The 13,160-nt window shown below is 35.4% G+C and overlaps 1 long non-coding RNA gene across 2 annotated transcripts in view; it reads right to left on the bottom strand.

The window, feature by feature from the left end:
- Nucleotides 1-4,130: 4,130 nt before the first annotated feature.
- The window catches only part of LOC135299135 (uncharacterized), a 34,589-nt gene continuing 25,559 nt past the window's right edge, over nt 4,131-13,160 (bottom strand). Inside the window, exon 5 of one of the 2 annotated variants that reach the window (XR_010361180.1) lies at nt 4,131-4,364. This is a non-coding gene — a long non-coding RNA (uncharacterized LOC135299135). Of the gene's footprint in view, nt 4,365-12,453; nt 12,583-13,160 lie in introns of those variants that run through there. The other variant, XR_010361181.1, reaches the window with a different exon arrangement.

Genomic DNA, 13,160 nt, shown 5'->3' on the forward strand with positions numbered 1-13,160 from the left:
TATAGTGCCACTACTCCCTTTCTAATTTTTTTTTTTTTTTTTACTTTTTGAACAGCAGGTATTTTCCTTTTCGTTTAATTTCTCAATTTCTCTGATCCTATTCAGATATACTCACTAGCCAACTGCTTTATGCAGCTGGAAATGAAGTTGTTTTGTCCTGTATACAATGCCAATGCACTCGCAGGGAACGAAATACATGTTTGGGTTAAAGAATGGTAGTGGTAAACAATACATATACTCTGAATAACTGGAAAGCTTTTATCCTTTGTTCCTTTAAGTCAAAGAATAATAAATTATAAATTTCTTCAAAAGTATATGGATAGTAAATAGGGAAGTATTAAGTAATGTTAGGTTAATGGTTACAAAATGACAATGAAGATCAAGAACATGACGGTATTATGAGAGTACCTGTGAGTTTTAAGCAGGAACAAGATATTTAATAATAACCTTCATAAACTGAAATCAAGGAGAATACATTAAACATTCCAATTCCTTAAGACACAGTAATTTCTAAATTAATTTTTAAATTTAATTTAGTCAAAGATTCAAGAATCCTAGGAACGTGACTAAAAGTTAGCTGCCAAAACATTATTACCATTTAAAATTAGTTTCTAGAAACTTCTTCAAATAGACCCATGCTCATGCTAGCATCTCAGCGGGATAGCCCGGCGTGCGAAATTTGTGCTTCGTTCCCGAAGTACTTGGGAGAGCATCGCCCCCCGGTGGCGGCGGGGAACCGCATTAATTCCAGGGAACCTCAGTCGAGACGGGATGAGAGCTGAGCAATTACAACTCTGTTTGCTACTTGCTCGCAGTCCTAGAAATAGTTTTTTCCATTCCTCGTTTTAAAAATATGATATTTAATTTCCTTAATCATTATTTATTTAGAGCAGCTGGATATTATTTGTGTTTCTGTTTCTCCCTTAAGCTGTAACTAGTTACACTACAAAAATTCTTGATCCTGAAAGCCTTTCTTGCAGATACCAGTCCACACGCCTGTACAATTGTCCTAAGGGTTTTTGGCACCCCAGTGTGACTGCAGACATATTTCAGTACTGCTGTTCTTTGAAAAGATAATGCAAGAGTGTCAGTAAGAGCCATGCAGGAAATTCTTGGGCTGACCAGCATTTTAACATCCATAGAAGTCCACTGTCTCTAGAATCAGCTGTGCTTCCTCTCAACATGACATTTTGCTACTACAGCAGTGCAGCAAGCAGGCGAGCAGTGCTATCACCCTGCACTAACATGATGACAGACCCAAGTCCCATAGTCTTCCCTGCAAATCTCTGCTTCCTTAGAAGACAATAGAAGCTGGAATTAAAGCACTGTGACAGCAGCTTATCTTCTTAAGGTTCTTGAAAAGCATCTACAATTGCTCCATGGACACCAAGGAAATGTAACAATCTTTCCAAGTGTAAGCCTGTCACAAATTAATAGATCTATGTAGGTGTGTGTAGTAAACCAGATTATATGGCAAGAGGAAGACTACCTCTCGTTAATGAAGAAAATGTACGGCTCATATAATCAGATGCTCTATTAATGTTGTTGGCAGTTTCATGGAAAATGATTGAACATTTTTAATACTATTTCCTACAGATAATATTTAGTGGGAAAGGTTTAAGGAAAGAAAATTCATTGTTAATAATAAACGCACTTTCATACAAAAGGAAAATTTATGTACAGGTCATAATTTTGACATAGCAAAGGAGGCAAGATCAAAAGAAATGCTTCCTGGAAAAAGTAGCCCAGTCTGGAGATGTAATGAGAAGTGCAGCAGGATAGTTTGTCATTTTCAGACAGCAAAGACAAATTCTGGAAAGACACCCAAAAAACCTCCACATCTGTGGAAATGTTTACACTTGGGCTGCATAGGAACTCTATTTCAAAGCAGCCAAGCCATCCACCTAAACTGAGACAACAGTCAGATCACTAGCTCTGTCACTTAGAAAACAGGGCTGAGTTCAAATATAGTATAAGGTTAAGCAAAAAGATCACAGTCAAATTTTTTTTAAATATTAAACTTATGTAGGACTACTTTTCATAAGCTTTGACTGTTATTGTAAATGTGTCTGGGCAATGTTATTGCTTGTGTCTAATGATATACTGCATCAGAACTTTAATATAAAATGGACTTTTGCAAATAATTTACTATGTGTGCTGGAGCCAAGTACAGCAAACAATTACAATGATTACCCATTTTTGACTGCTAGAGCTGCACCACAATATGAGGGATGCCTGGCACTCTAAGGCCTTCTTTTAAGTCACCCTCAGTCAAGCTCACTAAACAAAAGGCTTCTGTAACTTCTCTCTAGCTGTTGAAGGAGCAGCTTCCTGTCAGACTTATATTTATTCTTTCCACTTAACATTTTAATCTTTTTCTTTATAGCAATGTCATATTCTCCATTTGTGGAACAGCAGACAAGGTCCATAAAGACAGTATTACTATCAGCCAGATCTCCCAGTGCTTCACTTGTACTCTCAAAAATACTTTGTACGCACAAACAGCATTACGGATTGACATGTTGAATGCCAATGAATCCATAAACACATTCTGATGTTTTGGGATGTGTTGGCTCTTGTTTTCTGCATTGTTTAGGAACACCATTCTATAGGACTCAGAATCTCCATCTGCACTACTATCATCCCAGTTGAAACCACTTGGGCATTGACACATATCAGGACAGAGCTCCCTGTTTCCCTTAAATCTTTTAGTGCTTCCATCCTTAAGAGTCTCATGAAGCAAGCTTCATACTTGAATGATTTGCACACACACAGTTAATTAGATTGTTAATACTTCCTAATACTGACAAGCTGTTTTTCACAGGGTGCAGAAAGAGTTGCCAAGTGTTTGATAGAACCTGAAACAGTTGCAGGTTTTCATCACTTTCAATTTTCTCATTCCCAAGGTAATACATAGTGGTTTAGTAACTGAAATGCTGTAGAAACCACACATCTTGTTTCTAAAATGGAGATGGGAACACTTTGAGCTGCACAGGATCTACCTATGAGACAACAGTGAGGGCAAAGGGAAGTCATAGGGTACCATGGGAGGAAAGGCCTAGATATAGGATAAGATTTTAACAGGAAAAGGAACTATGACTCATTGGATTAGAGCACTCTAAATTCTTCAGGTGAAGTGTTTCTACCCAACAGTGAACTAAGTGAAAGTATGGGAGACACAGAAATCTTCTGACAGAATTTCTCTTGAGGAGGACATTTTTAACAAGGAGATAAATAAAATATAACATCTAGATCAGCACCTGCTGTTACCTGTTTACTGGCAGAATTTCCCAGTACAGATGTGACTGTAAATGCAGGAGACGTTTTAGAACTTTGGGGATATTTCCAGATTCCTGTTTGTCTTTCCCTGGCTGAAGAGCATTTGACAGAGGTAACAGCAAGTTTATAGATACTATGTTCTGTTGTACTGTGGATGAAGTTGTGGGTTTTTTTGGTTTTTCTTTTTTTTTTTTTTTAATCTATGGACTTTTATCACAAAAGCAGTTAGTATAAGAAACTTTGCTTAAATGTAAAATGGCAGTCTAAAGCTCTTGCTTCCTTTTCTTCCTGTATTACTACTTTACTTTGTTCTCCAGGCTGCCAGAAGGGTATGGAACTTTTGAAAGTGTGTCTTAATGGCAGAAAGTATCTACCTGTCCATCAGTTTCCTTACATTACAGTAATACCTCTCCCAATTATTCAGTGACTTTATGATCAGGACAGGCTTTTCCCAAGTGCCACTGGACACTAATATGGTGCTAAAAGAGGCAACTGTCCTTCCTCCCTTAGCCCATTCTTTGGCTCAAGAATAGCTTCATAGTCTCTAAGATTTTAATAGGACATCTAAAAAGTTTGAATAGTCTTCACAGAACGGATGTTCCTTCAAAGCAGTTCACAAAATGCAAAACATACTACAAGTGTGCAATTTATTTTTGCTGCATACAATATTCTAAATTTTGCCTTTGAAGATGAGTATAACATTTTCAGAAATTCCATTAAATCTTTTATAAAATAGACTCTGATTCTAAAAATGCAATACTATTTTTAAGATACACATTTTTATCCCTGTATGTTTTTCTTTCTTGACAGTAAAAAACACCAAACAAACCAAACTCGAAATTTTAAATTAGCATTGCTAAATTTAGCTTTTGCATATTCTGGATGCAGTATTAAGCACTTAAATAACAAGCTCCATCCTCCCAGCACACAATGCAGGAAACAGAGCACAGCAGACTCAGCTTACCTTGTAGAAAGGCACGTGTAATGCAATCAGGTTGAGTGGACCTGGGTTTTTCCACTCAGGCACAGCAAAACATTGGCCTCTTGTTGAACTTCTGTCCACAGCTCTCGGTCTCAAACAACTTCTGGAGAGTGGAAAAAGTAAATCAGCACTACTAAGCTGCTTTTTGCCTCCCAGATAAGCTGTGCTATACATACTTCTCTCTGTTCCCTTAATCCCTTCAGTGTCTCACCTAATGCAGTCTTCATTGATTGAGCTTTACAAACACTCCTTGCAAATGAACATTAACACAATCTGAAGGGCATTATCGTTTGTGAACAATAAGACCTGCCCTCAGACAGTTTTCTTGAAGTAAAGTAGGTGAATTAAGGACTTTTGAAGCAATATTAAAGCATGTTTGTGCCAAAGTACAAGATCATCAAAACTTTCCATCAATCAAGACTTATGGTTTAACAGAAGATTTCAAATTTGACCTAACAGAACTGAAAAACAGTAAATCTCCAAAAGTACCATCCACCACAGGGTTTTTTTAGCTTTCTTTCCATTAGCCTTTCAGTAAGGTCATTTTAAGCAACCAAAGACTTGGCCTCCAGGAGCTTCTTACTCCTGACTGTCAACTGTGGTGTGCCATATAAAGATCATAAAAAAGAGAAAAAAGATACCATGCAATCTTAAAGGAAGTTACACTGTTTCATTTTTAAGGATTGCTCATAATTTCATCTCTTGTCATTCTCTCTATGTCTTCTTTGTCATCGGTTTGATTACTTTTTCTTTCCTCTGAAAACCTCTCATTTTAAGATGAATTCTGATTCCACCATCCAATTAAAGAGGAGTGGTCTCTCCTTTCATAGACAGCCTCATGCATCTCATTGCTTGAGATAACAAAGCCATCTCTAAGGCAAGGACTTTGCAAGTCTTCTTAAGAGACTGTGTGACAGAGATGGAAGAGGGGAAGTCTGAAAGTTGTCAGCAGAAATAAGACATTTGATCCTTTTAGTTACTGTAACTGGAGAAATTAACTCTCAGCCAGTAAGAGAGAGTTAAACAGCATTACCCTCTACAATGACTATTATTTACATTTAATGACAATATCAGGTTTTTCCTTACACTATGTGGAAATGGCTTAAACCTAGCACAAACATGGTTAACCAGTTCTATTTTCCAAATCAATCAAATTTCTTTCTTCACTGTCAGTATTTGATGTTTCAAAACTTATGACATCTATATTAACAATTTAAACTTATCCCATAGTCAGAATCCCAAACAAATTCAGACGTTTCAAATTTGTAACTAAATCTGAAGCCAATAAGGTACATACAAAATATGCATATTATGGAAAAGATGCTTGTGTTTTCCACACAACACTACTAAAATCCATGCTGCATGCTTTTCCCTGTCAAAATGTGCTTTAAAAATATAATAATTTTCATCATAAAATCAGTGTGATTACACAATATAAAAATATTACTTTCCATATTTTTCATAATACCATAACATTAATATTTTTTAATCTAGTATTTGTATATCTGTTTCACAAAGAAGTTTATCACATCAGGTAGACAAAAAAAAACCAAAAACAACAAACAGTTGAGAACTATGTAAACATTTCCTTATTCACAATTTGGTAAACACAATACATGGTAAAAACTGGAAAATGTAATTATATGCTTTTTCTCTCTCTCCAGCCTGTTGTACATTAAAGAAGACTTCATGTACACTGCTAGGTCAGTTACACTCTTTGGGGTTTTCTGGTTGTTCCATGGCTAGTGGGTTGTTTATGTGAGTAGTTACTTTTAGATGCAGAGCAGCTGGAAAACTTGAGTTCATCTCCATGGTAACAACCACATTTTCACTGAAGTATCAGTTACTTTGAAGACTTTCTACATTCATGTGATTAGAGGAAGGTAGAAAGCATAAAGTATTGTTTTATTAGAATGTAGGGTGATACATTAAAGTGATGTGGAATTAATATACAATGGTATTTTGAAAGACAACTGGTAGGCAAGAGTAGAAGTAATTTAAATCTAAGTCCTAGTACTAAGGTTATTTAATTTCTGACGAAATAAAATCATACTAAAGGAGATTTTCATAGCAACAGTCTGCAATTATTTCTTCTAAAAAGACTAGTTCATTACACTATTTAGTACTGGAAAAATGAATCAAATATTTCTACAATTTGTGGGCATATTGATAGAAAATAGATGGGAAAACTATAATAACAGTATAGTTTATTTGCTCATTTATTTAGCTTCCTTCTTTAGAATCTAGGTTCAAAAGTAAAAATCCCTCATAAAATACTTTAAAGACTATTTATCTCCAAATGTGCATTAACCCTGGTACAAGGGTCCTATATCTTGTAGAACATTCTATTTCTTTGTCTTTAATACCATATTTTCAAATGAAACACAATATTTCACTTCCTTCGCTCTCCTTTTTGTTGAAGTTTTACACAGGAAGGAGCTGATATTGGACAACACAATGTCCCTTCTTGCAGAGAAAGACCAAATGAAACTAAGTCATCAATCCCATTTCTGTATCACTATGTACACATCTTCTATTTAAGATAAGATTTTTCATTGTGATTTTAGTGGGCATCATTTGTAAACTTATTTATTATCAGTTAAAGAAGGCTCTTCCAAGATACATGATTTGAGCTGATTCTTTAAATCACATTCAATACTTTCATTTTGTATTCTGCTATTCAAGTCTTGCAGTTTTTCAGTACTAATAAAACAGGTTGTTGCGCCAACAACCTCCTGCACTTCATCCTTGGTAAATCCTACAATTTTTAGAAGTTTACTTGTGAAAAGCAAAATTTAACTTTCAATATGTCTTTTAGACTATAGTTTGGTAAAAGCAGTTTGATGTTTAAAAAATAATTTTTCCTTTAAAAGATTATAGAAAAAAATACTAGTCCCTGAATGACAGTGTTTTCTACTGACTTCAATTACCTCTGGCTATGACCTTGCATTCCTGCAAAAGACACTTTTAAGACTATGTAGACACAGCTTCAAAATGAAACATATATTTAGCAATAATTTCACCTGTACTTTTTCATAAGATACATCTCTTATTATACTCTAAGTATACATATACTCCACATATCCACATTACAAAAGGGTCTTATGAAAGCCTGTAAAATCCAAGATACAAATTATTCTAGGAACTTGTATCAATTCAGAAGAGACAATGAAGGAAAAAGGCAGGACACAATTCAGATTTAATACTTATTTCAGTTATTAAAATGAAACAAACTCAATCAGAATGACAAAAACCCAGCCAACAGCACAAGACCCACCAAAAGGGCTCCAAGCAGTCACAAGATCTATTCAAAGATTACGAGTACTTTGTCAGTCTTAAAATATGATTTGGTAGCAAAAGTGAATCTGTAAAACAACACTGCAAGAGAATCACAAAGTAAGCAGAAAATCCATTATTCAGAATTCAAAAGGAAATCAACAAAAGTACAATCAATATTTTTTTCTTCAATACAATCCTTGAAAAAGTTTATTGCATGTTGAGTATTTGAAGTACCTAATGAAACATTCAGAATGAGAACAACCTCATAGGAAGAAGCTTTCCCTGCAGCTAAAACAAATCAGAGAGAGAAGTGAAAATATTTCTGGGTAAATGAACTCTTAAAATGAAAAATGGAACAGCTGAATAGAGAAATAGCACCACTTAGGAAAGAATTAAAATATCCCAAGAAAGTTATTCAAAAAAGTTTCAGTGTATTGTCTCAGAGTGAGACTTTACAGTCCCAGATTTTTTCTTCCAAATTGTGGTGAATGTAGGTCAAACTTTAAGTCATGCTGCTTGTTGAACGTTTTGGTTTATTGCTATGCAGGTTGTGATGATATCCCATGGTCCAATCAATTTGACCATTGCTCTATGCTGTATTTCTTTTCACAGCTGAGTGGCCATTAGCTCAATTCAAAATGGATTTTTCAGAGAAGGGGCTGTGCATGACAAACAACAAATACTGTTATCTGATGCACAACAGGAAAATTCATTTTGAGATAGTTCTTGGGATACCTGGTGAGTGGGGTACGGTCCCTGAAAGTCTGAAGGAGAAAGAATGTGGAATTTTTCATCAAGGCAAGCAAATGTTATGTTTAGCCAAAGAGAACAAACCAGCAGAGAGATCATTAAATCAGTTTGAATTGGCCCACTCAAGACACTGAGGCAGCCTAGATCCAAAGCAATTGACTGTCCTTCCAGGAACTAGAAGGCAGCTAGGGAAATAACTATGATTTGCAGTGTAAATACTCTCTTCTTTATTCATAACAGAATTCAAGCTAACAATTTGATCCTAAACACTTTGTTTAATAAATAGATGTGGAATGATGTTCTGTACAGGTATGTTAATAGAAAAGTTTAGAAATACAATAACTGAAAAGAGATATTGTGTAGCACTTTCCAATGTGGACAGTTACCTATCTGTACAAGCTCTTTATAAGCCACAATATGCTGACTTTATGTTTCTTTCTCTTTTTTAACAGCTCATTTTTCTTTGCTTTAGTTCCTTTCTTACAATAGAAGCAAAAAAAAAAAAAAGATAATACTGTTTACTATTTAATAAGATTTATATTTAATTTATTCCTTCTCTTTTTACTTCATCTTGCTCTACTTGTGACTTCTTTTACTTCCTTTTCTGAAGGAACTCTCCCAAGAGTGTAAAAGACATTAGACTCCTAATTCTAGTTCCATACATTACTGTACATCTAAGTGGAACTGTGTCAGTGAATCCTGTGCCCTTTAAACTGATCTATTTGAAAGATAAATGACATCTCTTATTCCACCCCATTCTGGTCCTACCTCTCCACTTCAAGTATCTGAAATTAGAAAATCTCTCTTTTAACCCATGATCTAACAGCATCTAACACACAGCACTGATGATGATGATCAATCATAATTTACTCATACACAGTTAATATCCATTTTTAAGCCATCTTTGTCTTAAAAATCTTTAAAGGAAGGCTACACTGAGATGGGGGAGAAGGGGAGGGGAAGGTTACTTCAAGAAAGAAAAAAAACATATATTCAAGGCTGTGAAATTAAGCAAGCTTCTAAATAACTATTTATAAGTTCTAGCATAGCCCATTAAATAAACCTGAAAATTTAATGCATTTTGTATTTTTAAAAGTTTTTAAGACACTAATATTTCTAAACTTAAATTCATATAGATTTTATCTGAAGTCTTTAAATTCCTTCTCTAACTTTAGCAGACAGCTGTATACAAATGAAATTGTTCTGAACACCAGGAGCTGTTCCTGTGAAGCTATATTTCCCTGGTCTGTGTCTGATCTGATTCCATGGTGGCCAGGTTTCTACCTCCTCTTGCCATGGCAAAATTGACTTCTTCCCTTCTCTGCTGTTTCTGTGACTCACTGGCGTTAACTGAGCCTTTACACAGAAGAGAGTGTGCCTAAGATACTAACAATCCTATTTAGTTTTCTACTCTAAGTGAATCATTTCTTGCTATTGTGCATGTTAGGAGGAGATAAGGGACTCTTAGATGAAAGGGAGACAAGATACAGAAGTTTTTACTGTTGTTAGATGCTTCTGGAGGTGGCAAGGAAACCCGAGAAAAGAGGAGGAGGAGGAGGAAAGTTATTATTTATACCTGAATGATTCCTGAGTAAATGCCATAAATTCAATTAAAAGGTATCTTAAAGGGGAAAAAAAATGTTTCATCCGTTAAACTATGTCATGATTTAGACAAATACCCAATTTGAAACCTGAAGACTGTGACTTCACTAGCAGCACTGACAATATGAAAAGAAGCCTTTTCCTTTATTGTATGAATTTAGAATAATGTATGAATTCAGTATGAATAAACTGAATACACAAAATACCTGCTAGCTCACAGATGTTACAATGCTGTTGTCACTGGGGGCACTGGTCCTTAGCACTGATCACCATCACAGTAATGTCAAAATTGTAGTCCTGACTTAAAAAAGCCTTTGTCTGAAATAAAAACATAAGGAGTTTGTGTGCAGCCAGTAATAGTTGGTAGCTTTTCAAATAAAAGAGTTTATCTATTCTTATCTATTCCCATCTAAATTACCAGGCTGGAGTGTGGTGCTGGGGATGGTGCATTTGTATGTACTCGGTCTACAGGCATCAACTACTGCAGTGTGCCATTTCAGAGATACAACTAATTCCCCATAAATAATTCCCCATAAATACTAAACAACTGCTGAAAAAACAAGTTGTTAGAGCAGGAAAAAAACCATGAACAGAAAGTTCACTCTGCAAACAAAATTCTAAGTTTTAATTTATGTCATTCTTAGACTAACATGCTGGGGGGAGTCAAGCTGAAAAAGATTTCTACTCAATGGCAACAAAAGTTTTAAAGCAGCACAGTTTGATCACAGAAATACACTTTGCAGAGCATAGCATACTTCACTGAACAGTTTGAGAAGTTTCAGAGATATTAAATCAGACCAACAGATTATCTGAAAAGTGTCTTCCAAGTGGAAATAGTTCACAATTTTTCCTTGTATTTGAGGAATTTAATCTTTTGTATTTCCTTCAGCAAGACCCTTGTGCAGCAAAGGGATTGCAGATGAGTGAGAGAATGCTGTGCAATTGCACTGGCTATTGACTGTGCAAAGATCCTACAGGTTTTCTATTAATTTTGAAGAATTTCTTAGAAAGGAAACTATGGCTTTGGTAGTGAAGGGAAACTGAAAAACCTAACATGTCCAAAGATAAGTTCAGGATGAACAGGTAACACATTCTTCTTCAAGTTCTTTGAAGATGTAACTTAATATAGATAAGAGAAACTAAGAAAAATAGCACTCAAATAATCAGATAGTCTTCCACCACTTCCTTCTACATCAAAAGAAAAAATACTTGAAGTAGAGAGTTACTGTGAATAATGTGTAAGATGAGCCAAAGTTACAAAATGAAATTTCTGGTAGCTCCACTCTTGAAGTTGAACACTAAAATATTTCTATACTTATTCAAGCACCAAACAAATTCAAAAAAACTTTGTTTTCTCAAAATAGCTGAGATGGGAGATGATCTTGGTTCCCTGCATTGTGAAGAGAGGAGTATGCCATTAGATTATATCCCATTAGCAAATGGTCCACGAGAAGGGAACAACCCACCATATTTGTCACCTGGCCATCAGCCATGCTTGTCCTGGGTCAGTGCAGACCTAAGAGCTCTGCCTTGCTTTTAAAATATCAGCAACATTTCACATGGTTCTGATATCAAAACTTTCCACAGCTCTACTCAGAAGATCCTGTTCAGAGTCAGTATCTGATGTCACCGGCCACTTACCATCATAGCATGTTGGCACTGTAATGCTGTGCACTGCTTCTGTCTTCTGTTGAGGTAGGTGGCTCATCCCAGCATTAAACACTTAGAAGGCACTGATACATTTGTTTAATGACAACTGCATATGGCTCTTCATCTGGGTTTATCTGATTTGCAAAGAATTTATCCCAGAAGTTACCATAAAATTTGCTTTACCTTTCTTGGAGCTTTCCATCACTGAAAAGACATGTTCTGAACTACAGTCCTGAAAAATGAGTTATTCCTCATTTCTTCAGGGATTTTTTATTATTTAATTCTCCAATTATTTTAAATTTTATTTTAAAATTCTTTAATAATTTACCCAATTAATGTTTATTCTACCAAAAAGATTTTTACTTCTTTGATTAATTTTTACATAGTTGGAGAGTGATTTTGTCTTTACTACATGAATTAATAACATAAATTAAGAGATTCTTCTCTTTTATCAGAGCTGATCAGTTAACAAGAACAGGCGAAAGTCTTAATACTAGATTGGATTAGATTCAGTTCTGAATTTTTAAATTCAGATTGAATTGAACAAGGATATTTTGACCTCTGGTTTTATTCTAAACATCGGTAATTTAAAGACATCATAGGTTACCCATGAGATGTGTAGGCTACAAAGTTTCTTTAAGTAGCATCCACCATCTCCCCAGTGTGGAAGGGAAAACTGAGAACAGAGCCCTGTCTCACTTCTCTGCCTGCATACACACATAACTGATGGCTGACCTCACATACACAGCTCTCTCACTTGCTTTTTTTCCCCACTTTCTTTGAAGGATCTTTATTTTATCGAGGGGAAAAACACAGAATATTTTTATTTATCAAGTTAAATAAACTCAATTGACCCTCATGCACAAAACCAACCAGCTTCAGGTCTCCTTCCTCACTTCTCCAGGTTCCATATTCCAATTGTTCCTGTCAAGCACTGCACTTCTTTTATTTATTTCAGTTCCCTGGGGAGAAGTTCATACTCCCATGTAGGAATGTGTTATTCTCCAGAGCAAGATCCCTTTGCATTTATTCCAGTCCACCTATGAAAGAGGTTGGAAAACACTGTGTAACCCCTGTGGAGGTTTAACAATGGAGAGACCTACTGTTTAATGGAACACAGTATCCTGAAGCACTAAAGCAACTTAGAGGTAATAGGAGGAAGGAATACAAATGGATGGAAAACACATGAAGCTCTCCTTTATCTACTTCCATCAGGCATTAGAAATGGAAAAAAAGACAGTCTTTCACTTTTTATTGCTGAATTTGGAATATGTGGGTCTAAATTAGATGCTCTTGCTCCCTGTTGCTTTATGTAATAGATAGAGAAATTTTAATGGACTTACTGATGTCCCAAATTAATTTAGTTTCCTAGTGATCCAGTTAAATGTATTTTCAAACTGTCGAGATAGCTTAAAAATCAATTTTGATACCTCCCTAAGCTCTAGCAGTTCCTATTTGCTCTCCCAAACCAGCTGGGAAACAGGTGGAACAGCAAGCTTTTTCTCATCTCAGCATGGAAGGAGAAATTTCTAATAACTATTCTTTCATTTGTGAATTTCTTTATATTCTAGCAGCTGGCTAGAAATAAGTGCCATTATTTAAAATGCACAGGGCATAG

This window comes from Passer domesticus, chromosome 4 (assembly GCF_036417665.1).
Source record: "Passer domesticus isolate bPasDom1 chromosome 4, bPasDom1.hap1, whole genome shotgun sequence".
NCBI lineage: Eukaryota > Metazoa > Chordata > Aves > Passeriformes > Passeridae > Passer > Passer domesticus.